Source organism: Lethenteron reissneri, chromosome 47 (genome assembly GCF_015708825.2).
Source record: "Lethenteron reissneri isolate LAM-NWPU_2019-01 chromosome 47, ASM1570882v1, whole genome shotgun sequence".
Taxonomy (NCBI): Eukaryota; Metazoa; Chordata; class Hyperoartia; order Petromyzontiformes; family Petromyzontidae; genus Lethenteron; species Lethenteron reissneri.
This window is the reverse complement of record NC_083825.1, coordinates 6,739,075-6,754,931: the sequence shown is the minus strand read 5'-3', so window position 1 is coordinate 6,754,931 and position 15,857 is coordinate 6,739,075.

Below are 15,857 nucleotides of genomic sequence, written 5' to 3'. Positions count from 1 at the left end.
CCCACCCCCTCGTCACACGGCGTCACAAAAAGTAAAACCCCTCCTCAAATATGACATCACACAGCTCTGCCCCCCGCCCCCCAAAAAATAAAACATGCTTTAAATCTCGATTTAAAGCTTTCGTGATTTGCAGGGATTCGTCTTCTTGGTTCTTCGGTAAAGTCACGTAGAAGGGAAGTAATAAAATATTATATTTTATTATGTTTTATTTTTTATTATTGTATTACTTCCCTTCTACGTGACTTTACCGAAAGAACCAAGAAGATGCTTCAAATCGTTTTAAACTATCGTCATTGTAGTGCGTATTTAATGTGGCGCTGCACTCTGATGTTGTAGGAGAAAACATTTATTAAAAAGTCGATTTAATTAAGTAGAACGTGTTGTCTATATTTATTTAAAGTGTGCATTTCGATGCGACGTCACATTTCTCAACCCCCCCCCACCCCTGGTCACATCGTCACAAATGTCTGACCCCCATCCCCCCAGGTGCGTGACGTCATTTATGGACGGCCCCTAGGCGAGCGAGTGACCTTAGCGACCGAGTGAGTGGATGAATTGAGCGGTAAAGTCACGTAGGTAAAAAAATGAAATTAAAATTAATAAAAATAAAATAATAAAAATCACGACGTTTCGGAGGCAACACAAGTCTCCGTCATCAGGTGGGACCGTCACAGCCAGAGTTGCTGTATCAAGTGAGGTTTTTCCTGCAGAACGGGGGGACGTGTCGGACCAGGAGAAGTCTCATTAGCAAGGGGCCACCAAGCGAAACACAAAATCAGTGACAACAAACCAACGCAGGAATTGAAAATATTTCAACACAATTCCACTTAATGAACGTTTAGTTCATTTAGTAGATGGAGTATAATAATTTTAAAATGCATGCTGAGTTGTGACCATACCTGTCAACCCCTTATCAGTGCCCTATATTATTACAGACCAATTCAGACCTTATTGGCCACCCCGTGCCATTATAAATCTCAACGTTCACCCTACAAAGTCCCATCACAAGGGAGAAACACAAACAAATAGACACATTTTTATTTGCCCGGCATTGAAACGGCTGTATGCCATACGGCCCTGAAAGCTAAATTTCCCGGTACGAGAATACGGAGTAAACCATGTGGGTTGACACGGTATGAGTGTCTGCTGCTGCTGCTGTTGTCCCTGTACAACGCTTTGAGATCCTTGGGACAAGCCGCGCTATAAATGGAATAATAACAACAATTATATTTATTTATGAACCAATTCCCCTTGCAGCGTCACTCGGCTCGCCCACAGCCCCGCCCCCTTCATCCCGTGTGGGCGGGGCTTGGAACCTGCCAGGCTCCGCCCCTTTCTAGATTTGAAGTTTTCGTGACTGCAAGGATTCATACTCTTTGGTTTTTTGGGTAAAGTCACGTAGGTGAAAAAGAAATGCATTAAATCACGACGTTTCGGAGGCAACACAAGCTTCCGTCTTCAGGTGGAACAGTCACAGCAAAATTACTATATCACTTGATACAGTGATTTAATGTATTTATTTCTTTTTGAACCTACGTGACTTTACCGAATAGACCAAAGAGTATCCGCCCCTTTCACCTGGACATAGTGCGGCAGTCGTGGCGTTCGCGACAGTCCGACCATTGCATCAGCGTTAATTCTAGATTTGAAGCTTTCGTGACTGCAAGGATTCATACTCTTAGGCTTTTTCGGTAGTCACGTAAGTAAAAAGAAAAATAGAATTAATATAAGTAATAATAGAAATAAAAATAATATTTATTTAAAATAATAAAGTAAACATAAGAATTTTTCGATTTAAAGCTTTCGTGACTGCAGGGATTCGTCTTCTTGGTTCTTTCGGTAAAGGCACGTAGAAGGGCAATAATAAAATAATAAAAATAAAACATTAAAATAATTCTCACGACGTTTTCGGCTACAACGCAAGCAGACGTCCTCAGGTGAAGACGAGGTTTGTCGAGAAGACAGCGTCTGAATGAAACACCCCAGGCTTGGAGCGGATATTTAAGCTGGGTTGGAAGGGGAAGAGCGCCTTGACAAAATAATTTGCATATAATAATTATTATTCCTATTATTACTTCTATTATTTTATTTTTATTTTTTACCTACGTGATTTTACGAAAAAGCCTAAGAGTATGCATCAATGTTGTTTTAGATCAGTGTCTCTTATCCTGAGATGCAACTCCCTGGGGGTGCGAGATGCCCCTTTCTGGGGGTTGCGAGACACGGCCAAATGATTTATAGAAGGTGAATAATCGAAAAACACAAATTAAGCACGGACGCGTAAGTTACGATTACTTTGTTTCAGCAAACCCCTATGTGTTTATATTCTTAGGTTTTTTCGGTAAAGTCACGTAGGTAAAAACATTAAAAAGTTAAATAAATTTACTTGATACAGCTGTCGTGGCTGTGACGGTACCACCTGAAGACGGAAGCTTGTGTTGCCTCCGAAACGTCGTTATTTTTATTTATTTTTTTATTTTACTTTATTAATTTAATTTTTTTACCTACGTGACTTTACCGAAAAAACTAAGAATATAGATATTTACAGGTTTAAACTTCTATAAATATTCGCTCCCGCATATCCTGTTGATGCTGGGTGGAGCGGTGGCGCAGTGGTTAGCGCACTGCACGATGAGCCCAACAAACCAAGTCGGACTCCCGACCACGGCTAACATCAGTGGCAACTGATATTTGAACCGGTTCTAGCCCCCCCTTCACCTTTACATAATCTGAATCTTTATTTAGACTGGAGGAATCCGATGAGCTATAAGGCGATTTTTCACAGATGTCCACTAGACATCAACATCATTTCCAACTGACCGGCGTGGTGAAGTATGGTCACACAACCCCCTCTTTGGGATGGCATAGAATGGATCAGCATATGTACATAAAGCATATAACACCTTCACATATACACTGGGCTCGTATCTACAGGATGTGTAATCATAATATTCATAAGTCACATGCACTTGTTCAGTCCAAGGCTAGATGAAAGGTCCCATCACCGTTCATTCATGGGTTAGAACAGCTGTTACAGGTTGTCGCAGGGTTACTGCCTTGTCAGCAGACAGAAATGCAGCACAATTGCGTGGTTGTATTGTATTCTATGGTCCCATGTCACCCACCCGCACTGATCCGGCGTGGTGAAGTATGGTGAAATGCATGATCGGCATGCTATACCGATGGCCTTCATCGGCAAGGCTGAACGTAACAGTATTTAATGATGGTGATGATCATTGTATAATAATATTGAAATAAACTTAAATAGGATATTACCAACAATTGTATAAAAACGCATGACGTATACTTCACGTATAACGTATACAGTGATGTGTATTGAAGGTGCGTTGGCGTTGGTGTTGAGCGCACACTCGGCCACGTCTCATTCGACACGCACCAAGGGTCACAGGCGTGAGAGGCATTGCCCATTGCAGTGATTCCCTCTGCATTCATATTCTGGTGATGTTGCTGCCGCTGATATTGCTGACAAAGCAGCATCCGTCGCTATTGTTACTGCTGTAGCTTCTACGGCAATGCTACGGCTGTATAATAATAACAACAATGTACAGTGGGTTACTTATTTATGATATCGCAATTCCTAGAATTGCATCTCAAAACGCTGTACGGGCAGACCTCGCTTAGCGATCAAGATGCGTTCCTGGAGAAGTGAGCAGCGCTAACCGAATCAGTGCTAAAAGACGTCATGATACCGTTTGTATTCATGGAGATGCGTTCCTGACAGTAGCGTCATTTCTTTCTTGTGAGCAATATGTGAGGGCTTCATTGGGGTATTGGTAATAACGGTAATTTGGTATTATGGTTAACAATTCTTCATGAATAAAAAATACAATTTATTAAAATAACATCAGGAAGTCTTATGTACTGTAACATCAACGAAAGGGCTAGACCCCCAGGAAGGAACTTGTTGAATACGATCTCTCAGTGCAGAAATCAACATGATCCCATGTGCTATTAGCTCGAGTGACTTGACTATTGTTGATGCTATTGTAGCTGCTATAGCTGATGTTGATACGACTGCTACAGCTGATGCTGATGCTATAGCTCTACTGCTGTTGCTTCTAATGACGTTTTCTATAGCTTCTACCTTTGCCAGTGTGGCTTGTTTTGCTATAGCTGCTGCTGATGTTATATTTGCTGTTGTTATTACTTCTGTTGCTATAGCGGTTGCTTCTGCTCGTATTGCTGTTGCTAGAGCTGTTGCCCTCTCCTGCTGCTGCTATTGTTGCTGCTGTAGCTATTGTTCATCCAGTGTATATAGCCGCTGTCGTTTCGATAGCTATTGTTGCTTATATAATTGCTGCCGACACCGCTGCTGTTGTTTTATAATGCTGTTGTTTCTAAAGCTATTGCTGCTACTGTTATATATTGCTCTAACTGCTGCTATTGCTGCTGTTATTGATGTTGCTGCTGCTGATGTTATATCTGCTGTAGTTGCCACAGCTGCTGCTACTACTATAGCTGCTGCTATTGATTGTGCTGCTGCTGTTGTTATATCTGCTGTAGTTGCCATAGCTGATGCTACTACTATAGCTGCTGCTATTGATTGTGCTGTTGTTATATCTACTGTAGTTGCCATAGCTGCTGCTACTACTATAGCTGCTGCTATGATTGTGCTGCTGCTGTTGCTATATCTGCTATAGTTGCCATAGCTGCTGCTACTACTATAGCTGCTGCTATTGATTGTGCTGCTGCTGTTGTTATATCTGCTGTAGTTGCCATAGCTGCTGCTACTATAGCTGCTGCTATTGATTGTGCTGCTGCTGTTGTTATATCTGCTATAGTTGCCATAGCTGCTGCTACTACTATAGCTGCTGCTATTGATTGTGCTGCTGTTGTTATATCTGCTGTAGTTGCCATAGCTGATGCTATTACTACTGTAGCTGCTAATATTGCTTTGCTGCTGTTATATTGGATGTCCTTTCAATAGCTATTGTTGCAGCTTTTGATGTTGCTGCTGTTGTTATATATTCTGTAGTTGCCATAGTGGCTGCTACTACTAACATAGCTGTTGCTATTGCTGCTGTTGTTATATCGGCTATCGTTTCTATAGCTATCGCTGCTGCAATTTATTTTGCTGCTGCTGTTGTTTTATCAATAGCTGGCGCTACTGTTGTAGATGCTGGCTGGGTATCGGCCAGGCATGTCCTCTGTTTGTCCTTGCCACTGATGATGATGCATGGGGCGACTGTGGCTCTGATGGATTGATGTCTTCTCATCGACCTCGTCGACTCATTTAGATGCAGTCCTTGTTATATACTGTATCGTTAGATGTAATCTTTCATCGCACAGATCGCGAAAGGCGACACAGGGAGGTATTCCCGTGGAACAAACCCACACACACACACGTGTATGCTATATGTCTGTCGAAAATCGATATTTGCTAGGATTGGTGATCAAACATCTGTCGTCTATGCGGGCTGATTCGTGTTAAACAATAACCCATATAGACACATGTTGTTTTGACTCGAAACACACACACGCACGTACATTCAATGAAGATGCAACCGGTTAATTGATAGTGTTGCAATCATAATTTTCATAATCAATCATCCAGTAATGATATTACAGGATCTAATATATATATCTCAAATTACCTTTTGTAAAAACCAAAAAATCGCATCTGGCAAAGACCAAAATAGAATTGCAAATCCATGCATCGTTGTATGTATCGGCATACGATTACCATCAGGGTGATTGGCCCTCATCCAGCAGTGGATTGAGAGAAAGGCTGTGTGTGGTGTACGTGTCGTCGTGTGATTCTGTGCCGGATGGTCCCGATGTCTGGTGACCCCCTCCCCTCCCAATTTAATTATCTAAAACTTACAATTGTTGTACGATTGTTATTTTCAAAGTAGAAATGATTATGCAAAGGAAACAAACAATGTTAGGGGTCAATTGATTGGAGGTCACGTGGCATACGGACCGCCACCCTGTACATCTCTAATGTGTGTAGCACACTCATTAAAACGTTGAATTTGTCTCACGTTTCATTCAAGGCCCCTGCTGTAAAGTCCTTGAGAATCAGTGAATAATTTATAGGAAAATAGAGAGCATCATTATTGTTACTACTATACTATTATTACTGTTATAGCATTCAATCTCTTGGACGCAAATATACAATATAAGCGTGATGTATGGAATAAGTGACTGTACAATATATACATTATTAGATAAGTCAATGGATGCATATTCACATATATACATGGTGTATGCCATTAATCGCTACGACATACATTATCACATATACATAGGCAGTTTAATCTATGCACGTATAAATGTACACACTACACTATATTTTTATGAAATTCTAAGCCAAGCTCCGATGGTCTACTAATTGTGTATATTACATTCATTAACTAGACATGATTGATAAATCACTGGACGTATATGTACATATCGGCGTTCTGTATCAAATTATAAGCTACTATTGAACACATTTAAAATCACTAGATCAATCAATGATCGTCCACGTCTACAGATGTCTGCTTTTCACATTGCAATATGCTTGTATTATTTACATTTAAATATATATGTTTTAAAAACGCAACAATTATCCGGAACAACTGCCGTCAAATGAAATGCCGTACATAATAGAGTCGACGTTTCGGGCAACAGCCCTTCACCGCAGCGCACGGAGATACATCAGCCAACGTAACACATCGTTGAAAAAAACGCAACATTTATCCGGAACTGCCGTCAATTGAAATGCCGTACATAATAGAGTCGACGTTTCGGGCAACAGCCCTTCACCGCAGCGCACGGAGGTACATCAGCCAACGTAAGACATCGCAGGCCGGGCAATCTGTGTGCGCACGGGAGAATCGTCAAGCAGCTGTCAATTTCGGCAGGGAGTGGTGGGATTAAAGGGGGGGTGGGGGGGTGGGTTATTCATGCGGCTGCGATTTTGTACAAAGGGGCAGCAGCTTAAACAACGAGGCGCCATGGCAGGGCAGGACACAAGAGGGCAGGGCAGGACAAGAGATTGGGGGGGGGGCAGCTTCACTCACCCATATACATGACGCCCTCTTTCGTTTTCTCAGCTGCGTCGCTCACGCTCTGCTTGGTCTTCTCAGCCGCAGCGGCCATGCCTTCTTTGGCCATAGAAAACCCCTTCATGAGTGCATCCATGATGATGACCTTCCACCTGGATTTGTCTCACGCTCCTGGCTGTCTGGCCCTCTCCGCTCGTGGCTGTCACCGCTGTCTCAGCCTCTCTCCGATGTCCGCGTGGCTCCCCTCCGTGCGTCGTTGGGGTCGGGAGATGCGCGTGATTTCGAAGAGCTCTACGAGTCGCAGATACGAGGCGACCTTTTCCCCACCCACCCCAGCCCCACGTTTATTAGCCAACAAATCAAATAACCTCTCGATATCACGCGAGCGACTGGCGATAATGGGAAATTATAGCAAATTATTTTGATTAATTGAAATAAAAATAGAATCTAAACGTATTCAAAAAAATATATGAAATCTCTCAAGATATCCCTTACGATTTTTTTCTTCTTCCGATAATGCAGAGTCCTATGTAACGATTTTTTTTAAAAATATATATCTAGCTCAACAAATATATTCGCACAAAATGAAAAGAATACAATGATGATGCCACTAATTAATGACGATTGCTATTGTGTATAAGCAAGAGGGAGTCTCCAGCAGGAGCGTCTATGCGATATGACGAGGATTAGCACGAGGCGATGCTATATGATGATGATGCTGCTGCTGCTGTAGCCGCCGTCTCTGTGCTAGAGGAGCAGCGGCAGAGTGAATATTAAATCCCTGCCTGGGTGGGTAGAGTCGCGTTCGCATCATCCCCCAAGGGCTCTCCAACGCGAACGCGGCGTCATTGGCAGAGGTTTGACGTCATTGTGGTGTTACGTTTCACCCGCGTGACATCATTGCGTTAACAATCTATTGCATATGAAAACAAAAATGCGACGGATTGTTATTTTTTTGGCGTGAAAAAAACTAAAGCTGAGACGTAAAGGTGCAGCCCTTGCAACGGCTCGCTCAAGCCACTGCTGCTGGATGGGTCCTCCGCCTAAAAGAGATGTAGCGAGCTAGATTTGTAGCTTTCGTGACTGCAGGAATCCATAGAACTAAATATTTTATAAAAAATTTTTTAGAATAATATATTTTATTCTATGGATATTTTATTTTATAAAATATTTTATTAAATAAAATGTTATAAAATAAAACATAAATAAACTATTTTATTTTATGGAAATTTTATTTTATTAAATATTTAATAAAATAAAATTGTATAAAATATTTTCTAAAAAAATATATTTATTTTATAAAATAAAATGAAATATTAATAAAATAAACTATTTTATTTCATGGATATTTTATTTTATAAAATAAAATTTTATAAAATAAAATTTATAAAATAAAATATTTAATAAAAAAGAAAATATTTATACCGACGTGACTTTACCGAAAGTACCAAAGAGGATAGGGATGTAGCGATCACACGAGCTGATTTGCAGAATGTTGGCTTGGTCTTCGCACGAAGGAGGAGGTTTCATCCAGCAGCAGATAAGCCGCCCAGTCAGCTTGCTACTTCAGGCCAACAACGTTGGCATGTGGTCGGAAATGAAATTAAAATTAATAAAAATAAAACAATAAAATCACGACGTTTCGGAGGCAACACAAGTCTCCGTCATCAGGTGGGACCGTCACACTGATGACGGAGACTTGTGTTGCCTCCGAAACGTCGTGATTTTATTGTTTTATTTTTATTAATTTTTATTTCATTTTTTACCTACGTGACTTTACCGAAAGAACTAAGAGTATGAATCCTTGCAGTCACGAAAGCTTCAAATCTAGAATGTGGTCAGAAGTGTCGCAGTTCGCCTAAAGCGCCCTCCCGTGGCTGCTCGCCAATTCGCGGTTGACCGCGAGGTTCCTTGACAGAATGCGACGTCAAGATGTGCTGCTGCTGCTGCTGCATACAAGGTGCCCTTAGCTGCACTGCTCGTGATGATGATGAGGAGGAGTGCACACACGCGTCTCCAACTCGTCTCCCACGTGGCTCATCGCGGGTCCAAGGCTACTGCCTACAAGCGAGGAGGCAGTGAGGTTACGAAATCAAAATTTTTTAATTTCCCTACATTTTACCGTAAAAGTTACATTTAGCACGAGAAAATATTAATCATATTTTCGCATTCAAAATACTTCCAGTGTAATGTTTGCGTTGATGTAGGGTGACATCAAACAAAAGGAGGGATTGCGTTGTCGTATTACGAACTTTGAAATCTAGATTTTGAAACTATTGTAATTTCTTTAGAACTGCATTTTGTGTTTAATAGGTTGCTGTTCATCCCCCCGCATTTCCGATTAGCGCGGTTGGCTACGTACGGTGCGAAAGAAGTTCAACATGTGAAACGTGAACCAAACCCTGCAGGTGTCCCCATTCGCCTTTTAATTTGCGGAGCGCGAACTTGATGATTGCGGCTACTTTCAAGAACGCAACCCGCGCAATGGGCAAGGGTTTGGTGTACGTTGTGTAGAAAACTGAACAATATTTGGCCATAATTAAAGAGTTTTACTGTGACGAGATCATCCTGAGTTGGTCACCTTTGGCTATACAAGCTAGTGAGGTGCTGAATAAGCACATAGCCCACAATACGAACTTAACATGTTTTTTTTGTTTGCATTCTGACCACAAGTATTGTGGTTAATGCAGACACGATTCCTTGTAAAACGTTTCAGTTTGGTGTTTTAATATCTTAACACCTTCTAGATTTGAAGCTTCCGTGACTGCAAGGATTCATACTCTTAGGTTTTTTCGGTAAAGTCACGTAGGTAAAAAATAAAAATTAATAAAAGTAAAATAAAAATCACGACGTCTCGGAGGCAACACAAACTTCCGTCTTCAGGTGGAACCGTCACAGCACGATTGCTGTATCAATTAATTTTAATTTTATTTTTTAACCTACGTGACTTTACCGAAAAAACCTAAGAGTATCTTAACACAGCTGTTTGTTGCCAGAAAAAAGGGGGAAATCTGTTCTAATATTTTGGTACTGGTGTTGCACACTCGAAATAAAGGACGTGGGCAGGTGCTCCAAATCGAGGGCAAGCACATTGATTGTGGTTAATAGTAATCTTGTGAAGAACAGCACCGTCACTCTGTGAAATGCACCAGCACGTGCCACACACAGCAATTATTCCGAGTCGCCATTAACCACGTGGCTGGTGTATCCTCGCGGTTATTCATTAACCTTGCCAGCCACCTACAGGCTAAACTCGGTCATCGCATGCTGCTGCACACACATGCATTGATGCACTGCACAGCACATTAGGCAGTCCCTCCAGAAAAACGCGATTATGCGATCGCAAGATTCCACGCAAAATCAGCCAAAGTCCGCATATTTATGCGGGGGGCGCGTTTTTTCAAATACGCCGCACTTTCGCCACATAAATTGCAGATTTCCGTGCGCAAAATATGCGGGCTTGCATGATTTCATAATCCCCGCATTTTCGTTGCAAAAAGTCACATATATCTTAGCAGAAAGTTGAAAAATGTTGCGTTTACTTCACACAAGCGCAGCCATTTCCCCTGTTGCCATGGGAACGTTATGAAGTGACGTCACTCATTACGCGACATCATTGAAAAGCTGCAAACCCCGCGATGCCAATGAAACCATGATGAAGAGTTTATGCAACTTTACAGTTGTAAGATTGCACTTTTTTGTTAGTAGCATGTAAATTTACATTACTGTAAGACTGTACTGTTACTGTATTGCTTACGTTACTGTGCACTGAAAACACTTATTTTAACAGAAGATGTCTGTTTTGTATAGCTACCTCTGTAAAACAGGAAGCACACATTTTATTTTTTAATATTTTATTTATTCATTTTTACAGAAGTTGTAGCATATTCATTTTGTAAAGCTACAGAACTTGTTCGACTCAATGTTTTGTAAGTTTGAGCCATCTGTTTGTTAAGGTCTGAAATAAAACAAGATGAGAACTTAAATATTCCCAGCACTTTCTGTGATGTAGTATGCTTGCTTATCATAGGAAGTAATAAGAAATGACTCTTTACATTAAAGTAGTAGCCTAGTGAATAGGGTGTTGGGGGAATCACTTTTTTTTTCTCTTTTTCATCAAACCGCAGTTTTTGCAAGTTCCCGCAATTTAATCGCATAAAATTGCATAATATCCCGCATATTCCATCGCATTTTTTAAGAAAACGTGCCGCATAATCAACGATTTTTGCCCGCAACAATCACCAAAAAACTCCGCGTTTTTCTGGAGGGACTGATTAGGACTTTCACAAAACCACACTTTACTCCCTTGCTGCACAAGGATATAATTAAAAGAGTGATCCATTCCTAATGTGCTTCTCTGGCAAAGGAGGTCCCATGATGTAGCTGCTCACCCCGAGCTCTCATTACCCTGATAGTGCATTGTCTTTGTGCTGTACGCCTGTTGGCGTCCTCTGGTCTCGCACCGTTATGAGACTAGGCTCAAAAGAAAGCTGTTTCAGGTGTGGACCAATCAGTTTTAAAGACAATGCATATATTATCTGAGTATGTTTTTTGTTTGCATTCTGACCACAAGTATTGTGGTGAATGCAGACATGATTCCTTGTAAAAGGTTTCAGTTTGGTGTTTTAACATCTTAACACCTGTTTTGTTGCCAGAAAATAGGGGGAAACCTCTTCTCATGTTTGTTGTTAATTCACTGCACCCAGCTCGTTCTATCCGGCGCCTTGAGATGTGGCCACGTTTACAGGGCTGGATAAATCTGCATGTTGTGTATGGTTGTGAGTGGTTAGCCCCCTCTCGTGGTCGCGTTGCAAATCTCCGTGAGAGTACAAACAAAAGCATCGTGCTGTATGAATAAGCAATTAATATTATTCTATGAGACCTCCTTTACCAGTGGCAAAATATAGTAATAAGTTTTTACCCTTTCAACTGGTACAAAAACTGACACCTTTATACAAGGCATCATGTTTGCAATAACCACAACACAAGCAGTCAAAATGCAAACAAAAAGAAACAACTCTGATGATGATAATGCTATGCACTGTCCTTAAAGTTGATTGGTATAAAGGTGTCAGTTTTTGTACCAGTTGAAAGGGTAAAAACCTATTACTATAATTAATATTATTGTTGATTTGAAGCTTTCGTGACTGCAGGAATCCATACTCTTTGGTTCTTTCAGTAAAGTCATAAGCTAAATCTCGATAAGTTTTTTTTGGCAGATATCCATGAGCAGTACATCTATATACAGTATATACATATTGTAGTTGATTTCACTGTGTTCATCAATCACACCAACTCCAGCTTACGTCGAAATCTCATTACACGGCAATGCTGACGGCATCTCCCTTCTCGCATACACCTCCGTCTCTTCATAATCAACGTGTTTGGGTTAGATCGCGTTATTTATAAATGTGTCGTAACCCTCCACCACTCGACACGGCCAATCAGCAAAAAAGTGTCACGTTGACAAAAGACAAATAGTTCACTGCTTTAGCCCACCGGTGTGTTGAAGAGCGAAACATTGTAAATGTTGTGGTCGGGTGGTGGAGGGTTACGGCACATTTATAAATAACGCGATCTAACCCAAAAACGTTTATTTTTGAATAATATTGGTCGCGAAAGCCTTACGTGTTAATCTGACCTCCGTCTCTTGTCTGCCATCCCTGTCCATCTCGCCACGCGTCTGTCTTAGAAACCTTGCACGCCTCGTCCATATCTCTGCTGTGCACACGTGGTGTTGTCACACCAGCTCTGTGGTAGGACGACCTCTTTTAGCGCTGGTTCGATTAGCGCTCACTTCTCCAGGAGCGCATCTTGAGTGCTAAGCGAGGTCTGCCTGTGTATCGATTTTATTGACACACGTTCAACTATTCAACTATTTTTTGCAATTTTTTATTTTACCAGGTGAGGCCCACTGATCTCGCTCTTTTCCATCATGTGGAAATGAGTAGCAGCCAAATACGATGAACGCGTGATGTTGATTCTAAATTTCGAGGGGGAAACCGGAGGACCCGGAGAAAAATCCACGCGACCACGGGGAAAGAGCGACGCAAATTCCAATTATACAGCAGCAGGCGTCAGGTTCGGGATCGAACCCACGACCTCCCCCATACCAGGCGAGGTAGTTAACATCTCCGTCACTTCACGAGGAATTTAATTGAAAGGGAGAGGGGCCCACAAGATGAGGTCTGCTGAGGCTCCCCAATTGGCTAGCAGCACCACTGACTGACGGTTCGTGTCTTGAGTCGGGGGGTGGGGGGGGAGTCGAACCTTCCCGGTCGGTGCGAGTTTAGAATCTGAATCTTTATTTTGGACCGGAGGAATCCGATGAGTTCTTTTTCACAGATGCCCAGTACGGGCTGCTCCTTCATGGCGCGCTCATCCACTGGTGTATGCAGCGGAGGAGTGGAGCTGGGAGTGGAGGTGAGAGAGAGAGACAGACAGACAGGGGGAGAGTGAAATTTTGGCGAGGGAATAAGTGAGCCACTTGAGAGGAGAGAGTGATATTCTTGGTTCTTTCGGCAAAGTCACGTAGAAGGGAAATAATAAAATAATAATAAAACATAATACAATTCTCACGACGTTTCGGCCAAAGCGCAAGCAGCCGTCCTCAGGTGAAGAACAGGGCTGTTAGAAAGACAGCATCCTAATGAACACTGCTAAGCTTGGCAGCGTATTTTAAGCTTAGCAGTGTTCATTAGGATGCTGTCTTTCCGACAGCTCTGTTCTTCACCTGAGGACGGCTGCTTGCGTTGTGGCCGAAACGTCGTGAGAATTGTATTTTATTATGTTAGATTTTTATTATTTCATTATTTCCCTTCTACGTGGCTTTAATGAAAGAACTAAGAATATGAATCCCTGCAGTCACGAAAGTTTTACAATCCAAAGGAGAGAGTGAGATTGAGAGAGTCACCGGGTGAGACTGTGAAGGCAGAAGATAGACGAGGGCGAATGTGGGGGAGGGAGGGGGCATCAGGCGTGACACTGTGTGTGAGCGTGGCACATTGAGTGTGTGAGCATAACACTGAGAGTGTGTGAGCGTGAGACTGTGAGTGTGTGAAATCCCTCAGCCTGGAACACATCGTGGGACAAAGTGGGGATGACCCTGCTGAGGCTGCGGTGCCTCAAAATTTGGAAGAAGAAGAAGTCACCCCCTGTGAGTGGCTGGCTGACGTGCCATCTGTTGAGGAAGTACTGAAGGCGACCCGGAGTCTGAGACCAGGAAAGGCACCGGTAAGAGATGATCTCCCAAACGAAATGCTGAGGGAGGGTGGCGTTTGTGAACAGACTGCCCTACATGACATCATAACAACAGTCTGGACCACTGGACGGGTTCCACAGGATTGGAAGGATGCCCTGGTGGTCCCCCTCTTTAAGAAGAAGTGGGACCGCAGAGACTGTAACAATTACAGGGGCATCTCATCTGAGCCACTGCTCACGATCACTAAGGACCTTCATGATGGTGAGCAGGCCCGGGTAAAACTACGTGGCTGGGAGTCGGAGCCATTCCCTGTTCACCTTGGGGTGTGACAGGGATGTCCTCTGGCTCCCACATTATTTAACATCTATTTCGACCACATAATTCGTGAAGCCTTCAATAGCTGTACCAGAGGAATTTCCATCTGGTACAGATACAATGGGAGGCTGATTGATGCCCGGGTGCGGTCAAGGGATGGCTCCCAATTGGTCAACCATGTTATGTATGCCGATGATCTGGTAATTGTTGCTCACTCAGAGGAGGAGTTGGAGGCGCTGCTGCTGAACCTGGAGGTTGCACACTAAGAGGTGGAGCCTTACCATCAGCCCCACCAAAACTAAGGACCTGCCTGGGTATTTTGTACCATCGGACACTCCACCCCCACAACTCCCAATTGGTGATAGGGCAGTTGTGGAGCGAGTTGAGAGTTTCCCTAACCTGGGCAGTGTGCTCATGACCGGCTCCGGTTTGACCGCAGAGGTCTCACTCCGAATCAGTCGAGCGGCATTATCTTTTCATCGGTTGCGTAACGCTGTGTGGAAGCTACCTGGTCTGTCGCTCCGCACGAAGCTTCAGGTCTTCTAGGCCACAGTCATTCCCTCCCTTCTCTACGCTTGCAAAACGAGGACCCCCATAATGGAACATCTTCGCCGGTTAGAAAACTTTAGGCTGGCCTGCCTACGATCCATCCTGGGTTTAACCAGGCTGGATTGTGTGAGGAGCTCACAAATCATTGAAATATCTTGACAAAGTTGGCTGGGCCATGTAGCCCGCATGCCCAGACACCACATTCCTAAACAGCTTTTGTTCGGCCGGATTGAGGGGGCTAAACGGGCGTGGCACGGGCTCGAAAGGAGATGGAGTGACGTGGTACAGGAGGACGTGGAGCTGAGTGGACTTGCCGATGACTGGTACCAGCGGTGTCAAGATCGGCCTCAGTGGAGGAGGCTCGTGAAGGACGCTACTGGGCAGTTGGAGGCAGTCGCCCTCCAACAACAACGGAGGGCGGAGGAGCGACGCTCACAACAACGAGCGGAGCGCCGGGTGGCTAAAGCACAGCAAGTTGCCACAGTAGGGGGCACAGGTGGTGCATCAGCCAGTCATCTCGGTCATCTCGGTCAGTCGACCTGTGGCACCTGGTTCTGACCCGTGACCTCCTGCCAGCGGGCGTTCACGTGGCCTCAAGGTGCACCTAGCCTGGCACAAGCGTCGTGGTGAAGTCACCACCACTTAGTGGCGATTGTTGTTGTTGTTGTGTCAGCGTGACACTGAGAGTGTGTGAGCGTGACAGTAGCGAATATTTGAACCGGTCCTGGGCCTCCCTTAGGTCGACACAGCCTCAAATGAACAACTGGTGGGGGGGGGGA